This window comes from Dermacentor variabilis, chromosome 1, assembly GCF_050947875.1.
Source record: "Dermacentor variabilis isolate Ectoservices chromosome 1, ASM5094787v1, whole genome shotgun sequence".
NCBI classification, from domain to species: Eukaryota; Metazoa; Arthropoda; class Arachnida; order Ixodida; family Ixodidae; genus Dermacentor; species Dermacentor variabilis.
In genome coordinates this window covers 218,065,720-218,085,198 of record NC_134568.1, presented here as the reverse complement: position 1 = coordinate 218,085,198, position 19,479 = coordinate 218,065,720, and the positions used below count along the sequence as shown (strand labels likewise).

Below are 19,479 nucleotides of genomic sequence, written 5' to 3'. Positions count from 1 at the left end.
ACGTGGTTTTGCCGGCGCGACTGCGGCGGGGCGGCAGACATTTTGGCCCGATCGTCGTCGCCGCAACACTCATCGCCAGGTGTTTCCAGGCGCGTCTGCGGCGATGCGACCGCCTAGGGATCCTCCTCGCATTCCAGTCATTGTGCCCGAAACAGGCGATGCCAAAGCAGGGATCTCATTCCAGTTATTGGGCCCGAAACAGGCGATGCCAAAGCAGGGATCTCGTTCCAGTCATTGTGCCCGAAACAGGCGATGCCAAAGCAGGGATCTCATTCCAGTTATTGGGCCCGAAACAGGCGATGCCAAAGCAGGGATCTCGTTCCAGTCATTATGCCCGAAACAGGCGATGCCAAAGCAGGGACCATCTTCTCGTTACAGTCATTGTGTCCGACCGGCAGCGCCACGACAGGGTGCTACGAGATCGTGCGCAGCGCCACGACAGGGTGCTACGAGATCGTGCTCGACATGGTGCTACGGCATCGCTACGACAGTGTGCGTCACCATTAGCCCATTGTACATTCACGTGCTCGTCTTTTGAGGGGTTCCTTCTTGCCCTCAACTGCGAGAGTATAAAAACAGCTGCCCCCGGACGCCAAAAGGGAGGGCTCCGATTTCTTCTGTTGAGTGAAGTGCTCTCCCGTCTCTCTACTACGGTCAAACCTGACCGCCAACTCTTTGCGATGTTAAAATAAACAAGTTGTTTCGTTGTTACCAGTCGACTCATGCTTTGCCGGGACCTTCGGATGCTTCCAGTTGTACCCCAGGCCGCCAGGCCAACGCTACCCTTGGGGCTTGCGACCCAGGTACAACCACGGGCGTCAGCGCCGAGTTCCCAACAGATCGTACCAGCAGTCAGATCCAAACAGCGCTTGCCTCATCTCGAACCGCTTTCTGCGTTCGGCTTCGGCTGCCGCCGTCTCTTTACGTTTGGTCGGACTGCTTTCACTCGCATCCTCACTACGCGTGTCCCGCTTTTCTCTCATGGGTGTGAACTTCGGCCTCTCAAACTTCGAGCCAAATTCACCCTTTTGACCGTCCTTAGCTCCGCGAGCCCGACGCGTCACAAACTCCTCGGCTAGCTCAGCGGCTTTAGCCACCGTACAAACGTCTGGCCTATCCAAGACCCAGTAACGCACGTTCTCAGGTAACCGACTATAAAACTGTTCTAGCCCGAAACACTGCAGAACTTTCTCGTGGTCACCAAACGCTTTCTCTTCTTTGAGCCACTCCTGCATGCTTGACATAAGCTTGTACGCAAACTCCGTATATGACTCACTTCTACCTTTCTCATCTTCCCGAAACTTCCGACGGAACGCCTCCGCTGACAGCCGGTACTTTTTTAGAAGACTCGATTTCACTGTGTCGAAATCCTCTGCCTCCTCTCTATCCAAGCGAGCGACTACGTCGGCCGCCTCGCCGGGTAACAAAGTGAGCAAGCGCTGTGGCCACGTTTCCCGAGAGAACCCCTGCTTCTCGCACGTTCGCTCAAAGTTAACCAGGAACAAACCAATGTCCTCTCCAAGCTTAAACGGCCGCATCAGGTCAGTCATTTTGAACAATACGCGTTCTCCTGCACCGTGTGCCTGACTTCCATTACGAGCGCGTTCCATCTCTACCTCAAGACGCTTCATTTCCAAAGCGTGTTGACGGTCGCGCTCTTGTTGCTCACGCTCTTTCTGTTCTTTACGTTCACGCTCTTCTTTTTCTTTCTGTTCTTTAAGTTCGCGCTCCTGTCTTTTTGCAGTCTCCCTCTCTTCAATGGTCTCAAGGCATTCCGACAGCTCGTCATCCTCAGCCTCTAACTCAAGAATAGCCTTTAGCAGTTCTGGTTTTCTGAGTTTGTCCGAGACATCCAGACCCAACTCTCTTGCAAGCTCCAACAATTTCGGTTTGCGCAACGACTTCAAATCCATGGCTGCTCTGAATGCTGCTTTCTCTACTGCTTACTATTGTCTTGCCGCAAACTAACCCGGCAGCAACGACAACCACAATTACCAGCTCTGTTTCTGACACTAACAAAAGCCTGGCAAAGCTCAGAAGAAGAAAGTCCCGCACTCACCAAACCTCGCAGGCAGGAATTCAGCGCAGTCGTTCCGCTGCAGGCAACCAGTCATCACACAGGGCTCGTTGCACTGGTCCCGGATCGTTGTTGAGCTGCTCAGCATACAGTCAACTGCATCTCTTCGCTGCTGGCCTCCGTTGTCGCGATCTCACCGCTGGCAGACAGTTGTTTGAATCCCACCGATGGCAACGGTTGTTGTGGTCGCACCGATGGTACGACCTGTTGGGAACTCGGCGCTGACGCCCGTGGTTGTACCTGGGTCGCAAGCCCCAAGGGTAGCGTTGGCCTGGCGGCCTGGGGTACAACTGGAAGCATCCGAAGGTCCCGGCAAAGCATGAGTCGACTGGTAACAACAAAACAACTTGTTTATTTTAACATCGCAAAGAGTTGGCGGTCAGGTTGACCGAAGTAGAGAGACGGGAGAGCACTTTACTCAACAGAAGAAATCGGAGCCCTCCTTTGGCGTCCGGGGGCAGCTGCTTTTATACTCTCGCAGTTGAGGGCAAGAAGGAACCCCTCAATAGACGAGCACGTGATTGTACAATGAGATAAGGTGACGCATACTGTCGTAGCGCCGCCGGTCGGGCACAAAGACTGGGAGGAGACGGTAACTCCTACTCTCGTAGCGCCTTCGGTCGGGCACAATGGCTGGGAGGAGAAGGAGACTTCTACTCTCGTAGCGCCTTCGGTCGGGCACAATGGCTGGGAGGAGGAGACTTCTACTCTCGTAGCGCCTCCGGTCGGGCACAATGGCACATACACTCACACACGCACATGAAGACACGTGGCATCGGAACATGCCTGGACGCGCTTGGCGGGGAGCGTAGCGGCGACGCCGAACGGGCCAAAATGTCTGCCGCTTTGTTGCAGTCGCGCCGGCTAAACCGCGCGTCGTAGGCGAAACGTAACAGTGACGACATGCGTCCTAGTCGACAAGCGTACTCTACCTCCAAGGATGGTATAGCATAAGCTGCAGTCACACTTTCTTTGATTACAGATCCATCCGTGTAGAGGTGAATAGATTCCTGGTATTCGTCAAGTAGGCGGTGTAACTCCAATCGTTTTGCTGCTAACGTGGAAACGTCGCTTTTATATTTAAGCCCTTCGATTGACGTTTCTATTTTCGGCGCTTGCAGAAGCTATGGAGGGTAGCAAGGGTCTGAGTACCAAAAAAGTGATCGTGGGAATCGTGATTTATGCTCTTTAATCATGGCGTGTATCTGTGCACCCTGACGGTTCTCTATCAGAGAGAGAAGGGGTGTGCAGAATGCTGAGTGGAAATTCTGAAGAGATGTCGGCATGTTTCCAGGCTGCGAATCACCGTGAAATGCGGTTCCGCACTTCTGCAATAGTGAGGTGACTGGACGTAGCCTGCGGGACTCCTAGGCACACTCATAAACTCCGAGCCTGCAATAGCTGTAGCCGATGGAGGGACGTAGCAGATAATTTGTGCAATATAGGGGCGGAGTAAGTAATTCTCTGACGCACAAGTGCTGAGTGGACTTGAAGAAGGGATGCAGTTGTTCCACCCCACTTCGTGCCTAATATTCTGCGGAGAACATTTATCACACAACTAATTTGGTCCTCCAGGGCAGTCAAATGATGAGTCCATCGAAGCTCGTAGCCTAATCACGCCGAGAAAACGATGTTTCCGAACCAGCTCGATCTCATGGCCGTCTGTTGAAAGACCGAAATTTCTAACCTTTCTTTATTGTGAAAGGCAAAACCGCTGATTTGGCATAAGATATGTGCATGCCCCGTTCTCTTAAATAATCACCTATTTTAGTTAAAGCTTTCTGCAGCCGATGCCTCTAGAGACTTGTTCGATGTCCATACGCAAATGTTATCAGCATACATAGATATGTTTATGCCTGCTGGAAGTACTGCTGGTAAACCTGCTCTGGGAGGCGCCTCGGGAGGTAGGTCGGGCGGAGGGTCCCCCACAGCTCGCTCCGCCCCGTAAATCTCTTCTTACCCCTTCCCCTATTACCAATTCGCTATCAATTCGTTCGGTACAGCCCGATGCTGTACCCATTAGGTCACAGACGCGCGGATGGAAAGACCGGCTAACACTTTTACCGCTTCATTCATGCAAGCCAGCTCTCTGGGATGCATGACGCGTGAGTCGCGTCGCATGTCAATAATGTACCTGCAAAAGCGGGGACTCAGGCTGTGACAGTGAAGATATTTTAAATGTCTCTATACTCCTCGCTTAGCCGAGTGCTCGCGTGGTGACAGGAGCCATTTCAAGAGCAGGGACAGAAAGGATTGACTTAAGAATAAAGAGGCCAGAATCATAGCCTTCAGACAAATTTTCTCGCCATAGAAACTTCCCAAACCTAATGCTTGAAAATTTACGCCCCGGCTAGAAGCTTCCGTTCAAAATTTTAGTAGGTGACGGTATTCAAGATGGGAGCAGCCCTTTAAACTCTTGCTGTGATTAGTTTGCTATTTCAGTATAACACTGAGTAAGTTACGTTTTTCTTACTTAGTTATTTGGAGTGAAAATAAAAAGTGCTACCACTATAGTTAAAGCGAAGCTCTCTGCTTGTCCACCTTAGCATCCTGTCTGGATTCTGCCGACGGGAAGCAGCCCTGCTTCGTCGGCTACGTCTTGGAGGATTCTTCACTAATCCTTTTGCCTTCTCTGTTTTGAATGGCTGACAACACCGGATGTGATGACTGTGGTTGTGACAAAACCCTTTCAGATTGTAGTCAATACATACATATATCGAGTACCACAGGTATATGCACTATGTGATGTAGACAGGCGATCGCTCGAGACAATGCTGGCTCGCGTTGGTGGCAAGCCACTTTCGGAACGGTCAACTTTCGTAGTGCCGTCGCAGCAGAGGGCGGCGAAGACATTTCTGCGATATTCTTGTACGTAACAAATTTTGACAAAAGGCTCTAGCACTGACTGGTGGTGTGTGTTAACTTAGGCTCGACGGCTCTGATCCCACTGTGCTTGATGTGTATTTCGTTCTTGTCTATGTCTCCCTAACCCCTGTGGCTAAGTGCAGTATAAGGTAGCAAACCGGATTTTCCGATTTGCTGGGCTCGTTGACCTCCCCTTTCTTTCGTCTCTCCCTCCCTCTCTCTAAATCTTATTTGATGGTGGTGGCTCTACGTGCCTATAACGAAAGTATAGTGGCCGCCGGCGTCCCGTCACCGCTTTCCTGGTGTAAGGAATCGTTCTATTTGCGCTTCTGCCGCCAAGGCCATGGGCCCCCTTTGCTCTGTTGAATGGCGTACGTCGTCTCCCTTGAGCTGCTCGTATCTCGTCGCGCGAGCTGACTCGAAAAGAGAAAACCCGGCGTCTCAGAGGCGACGTGCGGTGGCCTCCTGCCGTGATGGAAAGGCCGACGCGTCGGGCACCGCTTTCCTGCTGAGTTAAGCACATGCCAGCTTGGTTTACACGCTTCACTCGGAAGATCGCCTCTGCGGCGCGGAAGAAAAGCAAGAAAAGAAAAATCGGCGCTGCTTAGTCCATTGTCGGAATTTGTATTTTTGTTTGTTTTATTTACCACCGGCTTTGAGCCCTCCCTCACGCGTACCTGATTCTTCACCCCACCCCATATCCGCCCGCGCAAGGTAGCCGGTTGGAGGGGCGCCATTTTGACCGAATTCTCGGCCGTCTTTAACCATCAGTGGTCATATATGCTTCACTCCGCAATCATTGATAAATTGTGCTTTTTCTTTCGTTTTTTTTTTCGTGTTAATATCTTTAGGTAAAATATTAGGCTGATAAATCGAAGGATCCGAACATGTTGCGCAGCCGTCTATCTCATGTACGGAAGTAGGTGTAAGCATGAAATGATAGCGCTACTTAATGCATTTGCGCCATCTACTCTAAGTCGGAGCCGAGGAAATCTGCTTCTGAGAAAGCTGTGTTTTATTGGTAAACAACCGTCAGACACATTGTCTTCCGTGCAGCCATACGATGCCAACAGGCAATGATTGAACGGAAAGCATAACAGAAATTAAGCTTTTTATTGAACTGTATAAATATTTGTGGAAAAGAATTAACTCTATGATGAATTTCATATATTTAATGAAAAGAAAGGGAAAACCAAAAGTGGAAGGAATGACAACCGAAGTCTGGAGAATCGAGAACCTCCGCATGGCGTGGGCCGTGGTCCACCAATTACGCGCAATCATGGTTGCGAAAGCCAATTGCAGAGTGAAAAGCATCCGAGCATCCCGCGATGCATGTTCATATAAAGTTGTTGTGGACAACTGGCCATAAGTAAAGCGGATTCGAACGCACTTTTGAATGCCCGCTCCCGCATTCTAAGCTGTCTGATTAGAGCTGTAAGTAACCACTGCTAACGCCTTCATTTTCTATATCTAATGGTATGCGGACCAAAGGGCGGAACAATGTTACTTTTCTATTCGAGTTCTTTTTTGTTTCGCGCTTCATAGTTGGTCTAATGTGTGCTTCGGCTACATTATCATCAAGATAGACCAGTAGGCAGGGGTGGATAAGAAAGGAATATAATCTAGCAAAAGGAATGTACTTGCAGTATTTGCGGGCGCTTATAGATGTGACTATCCTTAAACCAATTATATAATCAGCGCCAAATTCCGCTTGCATGAAGCACTCTAAAACAATTATTTGACCTTCTGTCGAGACTGCTGATGCTGATAAACACTGAATTTGCAACACGCCACCAGAGAGAGAGAGAGAGAGAGAGAGAGAGAGAGAGAAGACATGAGTCTATATCGCACTTTTACGTGCACTAAGCTATAGGTGCGGCATGTCTATATACAGTCAGGCACTCAACTCTGTTGCCTTCAGGTACTGAAGAAGCGCTCGAGTGGCTTTCTGGGCTAAGGAACTGTGAGGCCAGGCTCCCAAGATCGTCGCTTCTGTAAATGGCCCATCGCTCACTCTATTCAAGGCACACTCGAGAGTCTCACGTTGATTATCGAAGCGAGAACAGCGGCACAGAAGGTGACTCATGGTCACTTCACAATTGCACTTAGCGCACATCTGTGACTCCCCCATTCCAATACGATAGTTGTGGGAGTTAGTGAATGCCACTCCTACCCACAGTAGACACAGCAGTGCAGCGTCACGTCCTGAAAGGTTTGCTGGTAATTTCAGTTTCAGTGATGCGTCAAGGCTGTATAATCGATGGTTAGAGTTATGCGGTGTATGCCAGTAACTCAACGTGATGGTACGAGCGAGATTGTGAACGTCTCTTCCAGTGTCTACTCTCGATAAAGGTATAAGGAGTGTCGGTGCTCCAGCCTGGGCGCGTCAGGCTGCGTCATCGGCGAGGTGATTACCAACGATGCCACAGTGTCCCGGCAGCCACTCAAAGATTATATCATGATCTCGTTGAGAAGCTCAATGGCAAATTTCGTTTATTTGGGACACCAGCTGTTTGTAATAATAACTTTTACACGATTATTTTCATCCACAATACGTCACTGTTTTACCTTCACGTTGCAGCTTTATTCCTGCTATACAGAACGCGCTCTGATTTCACTTTTTCCTTCTGTGCGAAGCAAATAACTTGTAACACATAGAGAGTATGTGTCTCTTCTCTCTAGCAAAATATGATAAAACAACTAACAGTTTCTTTTTCTTTCTTTCGGTTTCGTAGATACGATAAGAGAGAAGCAAGGAGAGGCAGGGTGGTTAACACACGCACGTCCTGTTTACTGCTCTGCACTGGGCGAAAGCGATATTGGGGCAAAAAGAGAAAAGAGAGGCAGAGCACTAGTTTAGCGCACATCAGGCACTGCATAGCAGCGCGGTACGAGATGTCCAGTGCAGCATATGACGTACTTGCTATGTATCGCTCGGTCAGAAGAATGTTTGCAAGTGTTCTCTCGTCTTTCAGGTGGCGAAGTTTTCTCCCTCATTTCACACTACGAGTAGTTTGAAAACACCAGGGCTGAACACTGCGCGCATTGATCCGCGCTGCGAAGGCGTAAAAGAATCAGCCTTGCCGCTACTGCACAAGCTTACGTCGCATTTATGGCAAAGATACGCCATCATCATGCACACGCATTCCGAAATCTGATTTCTCTAGTGTGAGCTGTATCATATTGTACCGTAGTGTGCCGTGATGTACTGTATAGCTATATTGTTGCAGCAGATACTTGTCTCAATATTTCGCTGAAGAAGTGATCTATGTTTAATAGAAGCAAGAGCTTTTGGGAACTGCTCACGCGATAGTTCTGCATCACCTAGAATTTGCCCGAATGAAACCGAGAAGTTAAGCATGCTTAATTTCGAGCTACGTTCTGGCACAGGACGGCATAGCACAGCAGTCGCGTATTATAGGTAAACGTATTCGTCGGCGCGGATGCTAATAGTGTGATTCTTCAGAGTCCGTTCGAATGATCCGCGAATTCGAATGACCCTACTGCAATGTTTCAGGATTGCGCTATACTTGAATTGCTCACTGAAATTTGAGAAAATTGTAACTCCATTAAACGTGGAAGCACGCTCGTGCACCGCACCCACATAGTCGCCACGCAGAACGCACATTACACAACACGCTCTTCGAAGTCGGGTGTTTCACGCGTGTGTGTGTGCGTGTGTGAATTTAGCATTTAGTGCTCTAAGTGTGAATTTCGCGCTAAATGAAGGTGAAAGGCGCGCACAGTTGACGGAATTTCTGCGTTCACCTCTGTGAGGCTACCTTATCCCCAATCGGTTCGGCGTTTTGCAGCAATATAACCAAATTCCAGCCTCAAGAGAACAACGAGGTTACTGGAGAGTGCAAGTAGCACATTTACCGCTTCTTCTGTAGGTATCGGGGTGGTAATGTTATGCTAAACTTTGGTGTGTGGTGGAGTGTTTTCTTTTTGACCAGAGCTAAAAGCGATTTAGTGAGGCCCAAGGACCACGATAGACAGCGGCATCGACCGAATGCTCAGCCCCTTGCGGGTTTCTTTTTCTTCTAGCTCCCAATTTGCGCACTTCACTCTTTTCACGCTGCGAGATTTCTTTTGTTCTGGGTCAGGGATAGGAAAAATGATTTTTCGATAAACGTGAGGCAGCTCTCTCTCTCACACAATGCTTTTTTTTCCCTCAACATTTGTACCTCCAGTGCTTCTCTGCATCTTTTCGTTTTTTGCCCCTCTTGTGGACGGTGTGGCTTTGGTTACTTCTTTGCCTTCTTCCCAGGAGCAGGCGCAAAACTTGAAACAGAGAGAAATGGCGGAACACAAAGTGACAGAAAAAGGATTTCGCGGATTGCAGTGATTTGAGTTCACTTTTCAAAAGCGATACCCCCCTTCATTGATCCAAAGATTGGTGTACGATTACTTGCGCCGATGTTTTCTGCTAGCCGACAAGCCAGTGCTGTTTGCCAGCTCTTCTTGCTCCGATCGGCTATTGCTAAATTTTTTTCACGACACTTTTTTTTGTAGTGCGTTTTGACTTCGTTCTTCCAGCCTCGACTCGGCGAACGTGAGCATTTCAAACGGTTTTTTTTTTTTTTGGTGTTCCGGCCTTACAACACTAAAACAAACATATGAGACCCGTCCGCTTCGTTCATTCCTTGGGGGGCGCTCTCGCCGAAAGTGGTGGACAGTAGATTCTTCGTGTGCCGCGAGACATTGTACGATCATTCCCGAAGTTTCAGCATGTAGTATGTGAGAAAGCGCCGAATGGTGTGAGATAAAACAGCAAAAGATCAAATATCGCCACGTGTATGTCAAACGTCTAACCTGTTCACAATGAAGTACTTCCTTAAAACGCAGTCGTAGTTTACATGCCTCTCATAGGCCTATAGCAGCAGCAAAGGCCTTGAAAATAAGGCAGCAATGCGAGGGAACAGGCAAGCTTTATTAATATTGATCCGCCATGTGTGCATTAGAAAACAATATGGCGGGCTCCGTTATGTCGCCCTGATTAGGAAAACAAGAGAAAAATCATGATGACGCGTCTTTTGCGAGCGCTAGCAATGAACGTTATATGCTTTCCCGGGGCCTTCACATCGACCCCGAGAGTACCCAATTTGTGGGAAAATGCGCATCGCGAACGTTTATGCGCAAGGTGTGCTTTGTATACACCTCGAGAAACGCGCCCACATACTTTCATTTGTTTCGTGCGAACGCGCGGTGCTCCCGTACACGGCCGCGTCGTCGGGCCGCTCGGAAGCCGATCGGTTTCTCGCGTGCCTCCGAGGTGGTGCGGCCGATCGGCGGTAGCCGCTACGGCCGGGAAAATCGTGTTCGGGGATCAATGGCAGAGCACCTTTGAAATGCGCCCAGCTGTTGACGCGGAGAGAGCTTAGGCATCGGGAGCCCGGTAGCCGCGCGACGGCAACGGTGTGTTTGCTCGTTGCCAGGACCAGGCCATTGATGGGCGACGACGGTGCTGGGAGCCGTTTGGCTGATGAACTTTAAGGAGCAGCTGCGTCAGCGCCCCGCACTGAGCGCCGAAGGAGCGCGCCCCATACGCGAGAACGGCCTGTGGCAAATAAAGAGGAAGAAAGTGCGCCGAGAACGAGCAGCGCCCGTGCGCGCTCATCGCTCGCTGGCTGCCAGATGACGAACGAGTCAGGCGTCCGGGTCTAATCCGCTGTCGTTGTTTTGCTGCACGGCCCACACACGCCGCTGCGGCCGGTCGGAGCGAAGTGCGCGCGGCCGCTCTTCGCATGCACGCATCAGGTAAGGCGTCGGCCCTTTGCGCGATGCGCAAACTCGTGGCGGTTTGACGAAGCTTGAAAGCGAACACGCAAGTCGCCCGCACTCCGCACAGTGAACACGATTTGCTGGTGGTCGTCTGTAAACACGGACGACGATGACAACCTGTGCGGTTCGAGCGGTGGTCTGGCGGAGGAAGGGCGAGAGTCAACATATTTCAGTGGAGATTATAGGGCTACGCCTTAGTGCGACATTTCTTTCTTCTTTTACGAAATATCGCTCTCGTTAGGAGCGGTGGATCTTCTAGGTGGTTCCCTAGTGCGTTCTCTAGATGGTTCCCTAGTTCCCTAATATCGCGGTTATTACGCGAATCTCTAGCCGCGTGAGGAAGGGACAGTCGAAACTTGCGCGATTAAACTCGGGACAACACTCTCAAATCGCCAAATAACTTTCCCCACTATTAACAAAATAGAGAGCTGTCTGCTCAAACTTATCTATCGTTATTTAATCTATTCGGTACAAGAATGTGTATTCGCATATCTTGTTTCAGATAACTTTCCCTCTTCTCTAAGGTGTTTTCGAGATGCTACGATGCTTATCTGGGCTGCTTGTGGAACGGCTATTAGCTTCTTTGGTTTAGCGCTTGTAGCCACAGCTTTGTGTATGCTCTCAGGCTGGCCGACCATCTATTAATGCTAAGCGTTTAATTTTAACTATACCTCCTGTTTACTACCGCTTTCATTTATTAAGCGCTTCGTCCTTTAGCGATGGTCGGCAGCTGCCTATTAAACATGCTTCGGATTTGTGGAAGCCCATATAAATCGCCATGCAATACCGTGCCTCTCCTCGCTTCGTCGCAAGAATCGCTGATACCGCAGCTTGCGTGCTCGCTTTCATAATACATCTGAATTTAGTGCCTGCCAACCGTCGCTGAGCAACATTTCGTACAAAATGGCTTTGAGGATCGTCGCTGTTTGCTTGTTTTTCGTCCGCAGTGCGTATTAGGGAAGCGCTTGCTCAAATTGGACGCGTTACAATAACTTGCCGCAGACAAATGAACCGCATTCTGCGGTCATAGAAAGTGAAACTCGAAATTTTCTTGAGGCGCTAGCTCGTCGTGACGGCTCAACATTCATGACATTCACATGCCGAGCACGAGGCTACAGCGTCTCTCACAGCTCACGTAAAGGTTGGAATGTAAATAAATAAATAAATCAATAAATAAATAAATAAATTGAATATAATTTTCATGCAGCATACCTTACCCGCCGCCATAAACTAATATAATGAGAACAGCTGGTTGGAAATACGTGAAGCTATGCAAGTTCATCATGCGGATAAAATGAAAAAAAAAAAAGATTTAAAAAAATATACAAAATAAAGAAAGGGTAAATCATGAACAGGAACGGTAAATTTGCAGAGTATCGCGAGGCTGATTCCAACTCGGGGAAGGACGGATCCAAGTAACGGTCGTGGCATGGTGGGTCATCGGGTGCTGGACGCACAGCGCGCTGAAGCGTGGAACGACGCCTACCAGCGTAAGATGGACACATGTTCGCACTGCGCAAAATCCATTCTTTTTATAAGTACACGTCCCACACTATCCTGCCCCAACGATTTCTTTCTTTCTTGAACACGTCGCTTACGGGCTGTTCATCAAGCATTTCTAGAGTATTGCTACAATGCTTTTCCAGCACAGTTAAATCGCCAAATCGGTTGTGCTTGCCCAATTTCTATTCGTTGAAGTGTCCGATAAATCTCAATGTTGGTGGCGATTAAGGATGTGTAAGTAACCTGGCCCACCCACGTTTTAAGTCCACTTATTGGAAGCCATCGCTGTCCACGAAAGGCCACAGCTTAGGCGTTAGTATTACGTCAAGTACATAAATAGATAAGGAGCAAGTGTTCAGCAGTCAAATATAAGTAGCTTTAAATATCCATCTTCCTCATTTATAAGGCTAACAGTACTGACTGGTTTCTTTTCTTCTTGTTCATTTTTACCAAGAGAAGTGGACACGGTCGCTGCCCTGATATTCAAGTAATTCGTAATGCATGACGTAATCCAAGGGTAGAAGCTATACATCAATGCGTCTCCCCCGGCGCGTGCTTTAATAAAGTACTGCACTTTGAATCGTACTTTTTGAATGGCGAAGCTGCTTTTTTTTACACATATATTTCCCTTTGCTACCTGAGTCTTGAGGAACAATAAATCGCAAGACTACATCACTTTTGACTGGTGAAGTGTTCTCGCAAAACTCTTTCGTTTTTTTTTTTACGGGAATTGGTTAATTCTTTGTGAGGAAAGTAAAGGCCCAACTTCCCTCCTTTTATCTTCCTTTTTTTTAATTTCGCATCACAACCGCAGCGCTGGTACGTGATCGTAACGCACAAATTTAAACAATTTTCTGGCATCTGTGAAAGTGTCGGGGAGAAATGACTTTATCAAAATAACTTTCTCACCAGAAGAAAAAGTTATAAAAGCTTGCGACGTTGAGTCTTTTGTTTCCTTAGGATGCTATAAAATCGTCCTTTATCGATAAAAGGTTAAATAGAGATACGGGCCGACGCTGTCAGACTGCATGACGTCAGGGACAACTTGTGCGGGAACTTTCAGATGGCGTCGTCACCTGTTTGTGGCTTTTGTGTGCGTGTGTGTGGCTTACGCATGCTCCCATCACTGTAAGAGTGGCCATTTTGCTATTGGTGAAGCATATTTAAATTAACGTAGCTTAATATTTGCCTTTTGTATCGCTTTAACTGTCCACGGTGGGAGTGTCGGTTGGTTGATTGGTTTTCGATGTGATATCGCAGCATAACTCAATACTGTGGTCTCTGTTTTCAACTGGTCTCATAAAGCCGAACCTATCAACTGCGAGCCAGCAATCTGGTGTGCCACTGATTATTTGTTGAGCAATCTCGAGCAATGGGGAGAGCTAGTAAGCGTTTGTTCGCAAGGCAGCAAGGCATTCATCGAGCATTTAATGATATTGGAAAATTCCGGCAACGTTTGCCGCTTACCACAGTAGGGTAACAAAGATGGGTGTTTTAATGGAATAAATGTGATCAGTAGTCACGAAGAGTAAAGTGCATGGGAGGTGTACTGACCTCGAGCGCATATTCTAGCAAGGCAATTGAGTTAGCGCGCGCGCGCGCACGCACGCACGCACGCACGCACGCACGCACGCACACGCACACACACACACACACACACACACACACACACACACACACACACACACACACACACACACACACACACACACACAAAACTAAACATGAGAGATATGAATAAGTGAGCCCTCTGCGCTATGAAAGTCAGAATGCAGGCGCATCATTGTGACTTTTTTGGAAACATGGTTATAAGTAGGCTTTCCGAACTAAACTTGGACTTGTCACTCGTCTTAAGAAGAAACTACGCAAGAAAATGTAATTTACAAGGATGCCTGAGGAAATTTTTCTGACACCTTGGGAAAGTCATTTCAACAATGCTCAACGAGCCTTTTCTTATGAAAACCATTCCTGAAAAAAAAATGAGAAAGAAAGAAAGATAGAAGGAAAGAAAGAAAGACCCTTGTACAAGACAAAAAAGAAAATGGAAGAAACAACAAAAGTTTGTAAACTGGAGACACGTTTCAAGGCACGAGATTTGAAGCTGATTTCACTTCCCTTTTTCTTTTCATTTAGAAAGCTGAAAACTGCTTTGTATGCAACAGAATTTGCACCGATACCCTTTGTTCACTACGAAGGCGGTTACTCGGCGTATTAGGTTTCTTTACACGTCGGCTGGTTCACATTTCTTTGTGTTTCTATCGTAGACCCACGGAGGAAAAAAGAGAGGCGCGAATAAAGAGTCCGCAGAAAAGTGAACGTTTCGTAGAGATAGTGAAAGATTGAGCAGGAGGGAAAAATATGGAAGAGAGCGGGTACCTGCCCTCAGCGCACTCTATAGGTCCTATCAGAGAACATCTGATCATGCATGCAAATAGCTTGCATGCGAGCTCGTTTCCATCTAAAGCAGCCGGTTCTTCTGTCACCAGTTTCACTTTATTTCTTGTTGTGTGGTTAAAAAGAGATAAGAGCATAGCTAACAAAGTGCAGGAACGAGGCACCAGTTTTGTTCTCCTAAAGAAGAAAGGGCGACCATCAAGAGAATACGACATAGAGCTCCAGCATTAAAAAAAAAAAAAAACGACAGCAAGAAATTTGTGGAACATGCAATGGCTTGTTTATTGGGTTTTGCGTAGAGTCTCTCAAGTCAGTGCTTTTCGCCTTTTCTGTCACCCGCTCAGCCCTGGGCTCCGCGCCCGGGGCGATAGGCACCGCCTGAGCCGTTCACCTTGTTTTTACTGTCCTGCTGTTCCTCTTCTCGCGCGACCATTTGTGCGTGCGTTTATATATTGCGGCGCAATGTCACGCTAGTATTTTTGTTTCCCCTAAACTGCAGCCAAAGCTGTTGCGAGTATGTAAGCTGGCTTCGCAGATATGCGGTCAAAGAGTCTTACGTGCACACATAATTCGAAAGTTTATGTTTCCGCTCATGCTCTTCTCCACAGGCTGGCGTGAACGTGCATCTGTTATTGAGGAAGTTCTCAGACTTCGTATAATTAAGACTACTCTAGAATAAATGTTAAATGTGGCTGTCGAGGATGAAAGAGATTTAGAGAGAGAGAGAGAGAGAGAGAGCAATAAGATGGGAAGGCAGGGATTATAACTGGAAAAGATCCATTTGGTTTGCTATCCTACATAGGGAGAGTTGTAATGAGAGAGAGAAAGAGAGAGTCATGGCCCGAAAAGCGATGAAAGAAAGCACGGGAGGGTTGTAGTCGTTCACACAGGTCACTTAAGCGCAGAAAGCCGAGTTAGCACCTCGATCACCTTTTGGTACGACGACCATATGGGGCGGCACTGCAGGATCATCTGCCCACAAAGCATCCGGTCGATCCAGACGAGCTAGCCAGGTCAGGAGCTACCACTGGTAGCGGGTACGACGGTAAAAGATGTGCTTGATAATTTCATCGCTGCCACAGTCGTCACCGGAAGCGCTGTCGGCCATTATGATATAGCAAGTGAAATATTTAGTGAAAGCTATATCAAGCCACAGTCGGAAAAATACAGCTGGCTATGTTCGGGAGAGTTCACATTGCTGAGAGTGCTGGACAGAAAGGTCCAGGCGATGCAGATGGGTGTACTGGAAACTTGACCGGTTCCACATGAGCCACGGATCATCGCACGTGAACATGCGAAGTTTAGCGAGATTGCATCCTGCACGCAATCTTCATCAGCACATCGAGCAGCTTCATTGGTACGTCTGGCTGGCCATGATGTCAAAGTGACATGTGAAAGCCGATGAGAAATAACGTCGTGTCTTTTCTGGGCGAGTGCAAGTTCTCGAATGCCAGCTACAGTTGGTTGTGTAGTTAGGCGGATAGTAAGCACTGAATCATCACTGAATGCACACTTCATATTAGAGGTGGTTTCTTAAAAATCACAGGAATAGTGCTGTGAAGATCACTAAAATCCGCAGCTGTCGATGTTGTCCAGTGAAAGGTCACCCGGGCGGCGATTATTACACGGGAGATCACTGTCATGAGAAGCCAACAAACAAGGACGCCAAGGACAACATAGGGGAAATTACTTGTACTTACTTGTGGCTATACGGTGTGTCGCTACATTGCTTCAAATGTGATCGCGTTAACGTCAACGGCCATTCTGAGATTGTTCTTGCCGGGTTTTTTTTTTCTTCTTGCGGCCAGATAACTGGCATGAGAGCCACATCCACTGAATTCCAGTGTTTTGCGAGCTTCGTACAATCACAATTTCGACAAACGTTTATGAGTATTTATTACTTGTACTTACTAATTGAATTAAAGCAATGATAAGTGAATGGCAATGAAAGTGGATGAAAAAACAACTTGCCGCAGGTGGGGAACGATCCCACGTCTTCGCATTGCGCGTGCGATGCTCTAACCAGTTGAGCTACCGCGGCGCCGTTTCCCCATCCACTTTCTTGGTTATACTCCCACTCACAGACCTCGGCGGCGGATGTGGAGCATCCTTTCTGCCGCGGGCGCCACGAGTACGCGATCTTTTTGGGTGAAGGCAGCTGGTAAATAAGCCCACACATGCTACCTGAAGGCATCAATGTTGCCGGATTCGAGACCCTCGTTATGTAATGAACGAGAAGGGGGTTAACGGAGGGTATTGCAAAAGAAAGCCGTCAGGCATATTGCTGGTTTTAGTTATAGATTACACTCTAGAGGCTTTTTGTTGAGTATAATATTATTCGCATCAGCACTACTTTCGAATATCGGAAACTCTATTACATTAGATTTGCACCACCTGCAGTGAATGAGTTTTTGAAATCTCTTGCTGTCATAACCTTAAAGGATAAAGTTGTTCGTACTAGATGCACGGAAAAATATACTGTTCCTCGAACTAAAACTGACTATGGTAACCAAACTATGCATTTCCTGATTCCAAAAATCCTAAATACATAAGAAACCAACGAAAGTTATATATATTACATACTTCCAGAATTTAAGCGATATTTTGTAATGTCAAACATGTCGGTCTTTCTCTTTTGTGTAGATTGTTCTCGAGGGACTTCTAGAGTATTTCATTCACTGCAACATGTGTTTGCAAATTTTGGATTTTTTAAAACTGTTTTCAGATGGTGAAACATTATAATGATATGTATATCAATGTTCACTCGTTGAATTGCTATTCGTTTGAATGTAATCTTGTATATATGTATCACGTTATCACTTTGATTGTTAAGTGCGTTTTTTGTTTCTCTGCCATCTATTTACTTATGCATATTGGGCCTCAGGTGCACACAAGCTACACTTATGTAGCTCTTTATTCTGTGGTCCTTTCCCCAATTTCGTACATGGGAGAAATAAAGGCAATTTTCAAATTTTTCAAATTCAAAAATGTCACGAGTTTCGAAATTAAGCAGCGAGTTAGCGCCGTGTGCTCGCCGTTGCTGCATTTCTTCCGTGTCTGCAACGCCTTACGTTTTATACTTTAGCGTCATACGTTCGTGCTTCGTGCGCGTCATATCACGCACACTTCTCACTAGCTACTTCAGGCTGACTTAGGAGACTGGCCGGCGTGTGTGGAACTCTTTCGGCGACTCAGGTCGGCTCGAAAAAGTGCGCAGAGTGATGAGCGTAGCAATCTCCTTTTGCGTCTTCTGCACATCTATTGCCGCTATTCGTAATATGTTTTATTTCGCACAGAGGTTATCAGCGTTCTTAAGGTAATTCGAACACTTTCCGGTCTCTATCTCTCTATGTCCGGACGTAACCGTTTTGTTTTCACGCCAACTTGGTGTGTGCCACAGGGTGTGTGTACGTCGTTCATTCAAGGGAAGCGCCAGAGGGGAGCCCTACTTCAGTACCTGCCTCATACATGGCGCGTTTCGGCGGTGGCTATACGGTGCGTCGCTACATTGCTTCAAACGTGGTCGCATTAACGTCAAATGGCCTTTTTGAGATTCTTTCTGCCGGATTTTTTGTTTTTCTTCTTGCGGCCAGATCACTGGCATGAGAGCCACACCCACTGGATTCCAGTGTTTTGCGAGCTTCGTACAATCTCAAGTTCGACAAACGTTTATGCGCATTTACAAGCGGTTCCGTGTAGGTTTAAACACGTTGGTAGAGCAATACGCTGTTCATTAACTTAAGATCAAAATCGCACACTTACCGAATCAATAGACCCCGTACGAAACCGCACCTCTGGCGCAGGCTGTCTTCTTTCACGGCATCGCAAGAAAAATGGCCGAAGCGTGTCACCTCAAAAGGCTCGTCAAACAAAAACAATGAATTAATTTACTCTAATACAATACTGCGGCGAATGCACCGCCTTGTTCTTTCTTCGGTACTTTAACTTGGATTCGCACATTCACGTCAAGATATTATAAATGTTCTGTCAATAACTGCGTTATCATCATCATCAGCAGCAGCAGCAGCCGCAGCAGCAGCAGCCTGGTTACGCCCAGTGCAGGGCAAAGGCCTCTCCCATACTTCTCCAACAACCCCGGTCATGCACTAATTGTGGCCATGTCGTCCCTGCAAACTCCTTAATCTCATCCGCCCACCTAACTTTCTGCCGCCCCCTGCTACGCTTCCCTTCCCTTGGAATCCAGTCCGTAACCCTTAATGACCATCGGTTATCTTCCCTCCTCATTACATGTCCTGCCCATGCCCCATTTCTTTTTCTTGATTTCAACTAAGATGTCATTAACTCGCGTTTGTTCCCTCACCCAATCTTCTCTTTTCTTATCCCTTAACGTTACACCCATCATTCTTCTTTCCATAGCTCGTTGCGTCGTCCTCAATTTAAGTAGAACCCTTTTCGTAAGCCTCCAGGTTTCTGCCCCGTAGGTGAGTACTGGTAAGACACAGCTATTATACACTTTTCTCTTGAGGGATAATGGCAACCTGCTGTTCATGATCTGAGAATGCCTGCCAAACGCACCCCAGCCCATTCTTATTCTTCTGATTATTTCAGTCTCATGATACGGATCCGTGGTCACTACCTGCCCTAAGTAGATGTATTCCCTTACCACTTCTAGTGCCTCGCTACCTATTGTAAATTGGTGTTCTCTTCAGAGACTGTTAAACATTACTTTAGTTTTCTGCAGATTAATTTTTAGACCCACTCTTCTGCTTTGCCTCTCCAGGTCAGTGAGCATGCATTGCAATCGGTCCTCTGAGTTACTAAGCAAGGCAATATCATCAGCGCATCGCAAGTTACTAAGGTATTCTCCTTTAACTTTTATCCCCAATTCTTCCCAA

The 19,479-nt window shown here is 47.4% G+C and overlaps 1 protein-coding gene and 1 non-coding gene across 4 annotated transcripts in view; one reads left to right on the top strand and one right to left on the bottom strand.

Annotated features, from left to right (window-relative positions):
• The window catches only part of LOC142557214 (band 7 protein AGAP004871-like), a 370,091-nt gene that overhangs the window by 282,908 nt on the left and 67,704 nt on the right, over positions 1-19,479 (top strand). The window lies entirely within an intron of this gene.
• TRNAA-CGC (transfer RNA alanine (anticodon CGC)) lies at positions 16,592-16,664 on the bottom strand. The gene has a single exon. It is a non-coding gene; the product is annotated as a tRNA-Ala (tRNA).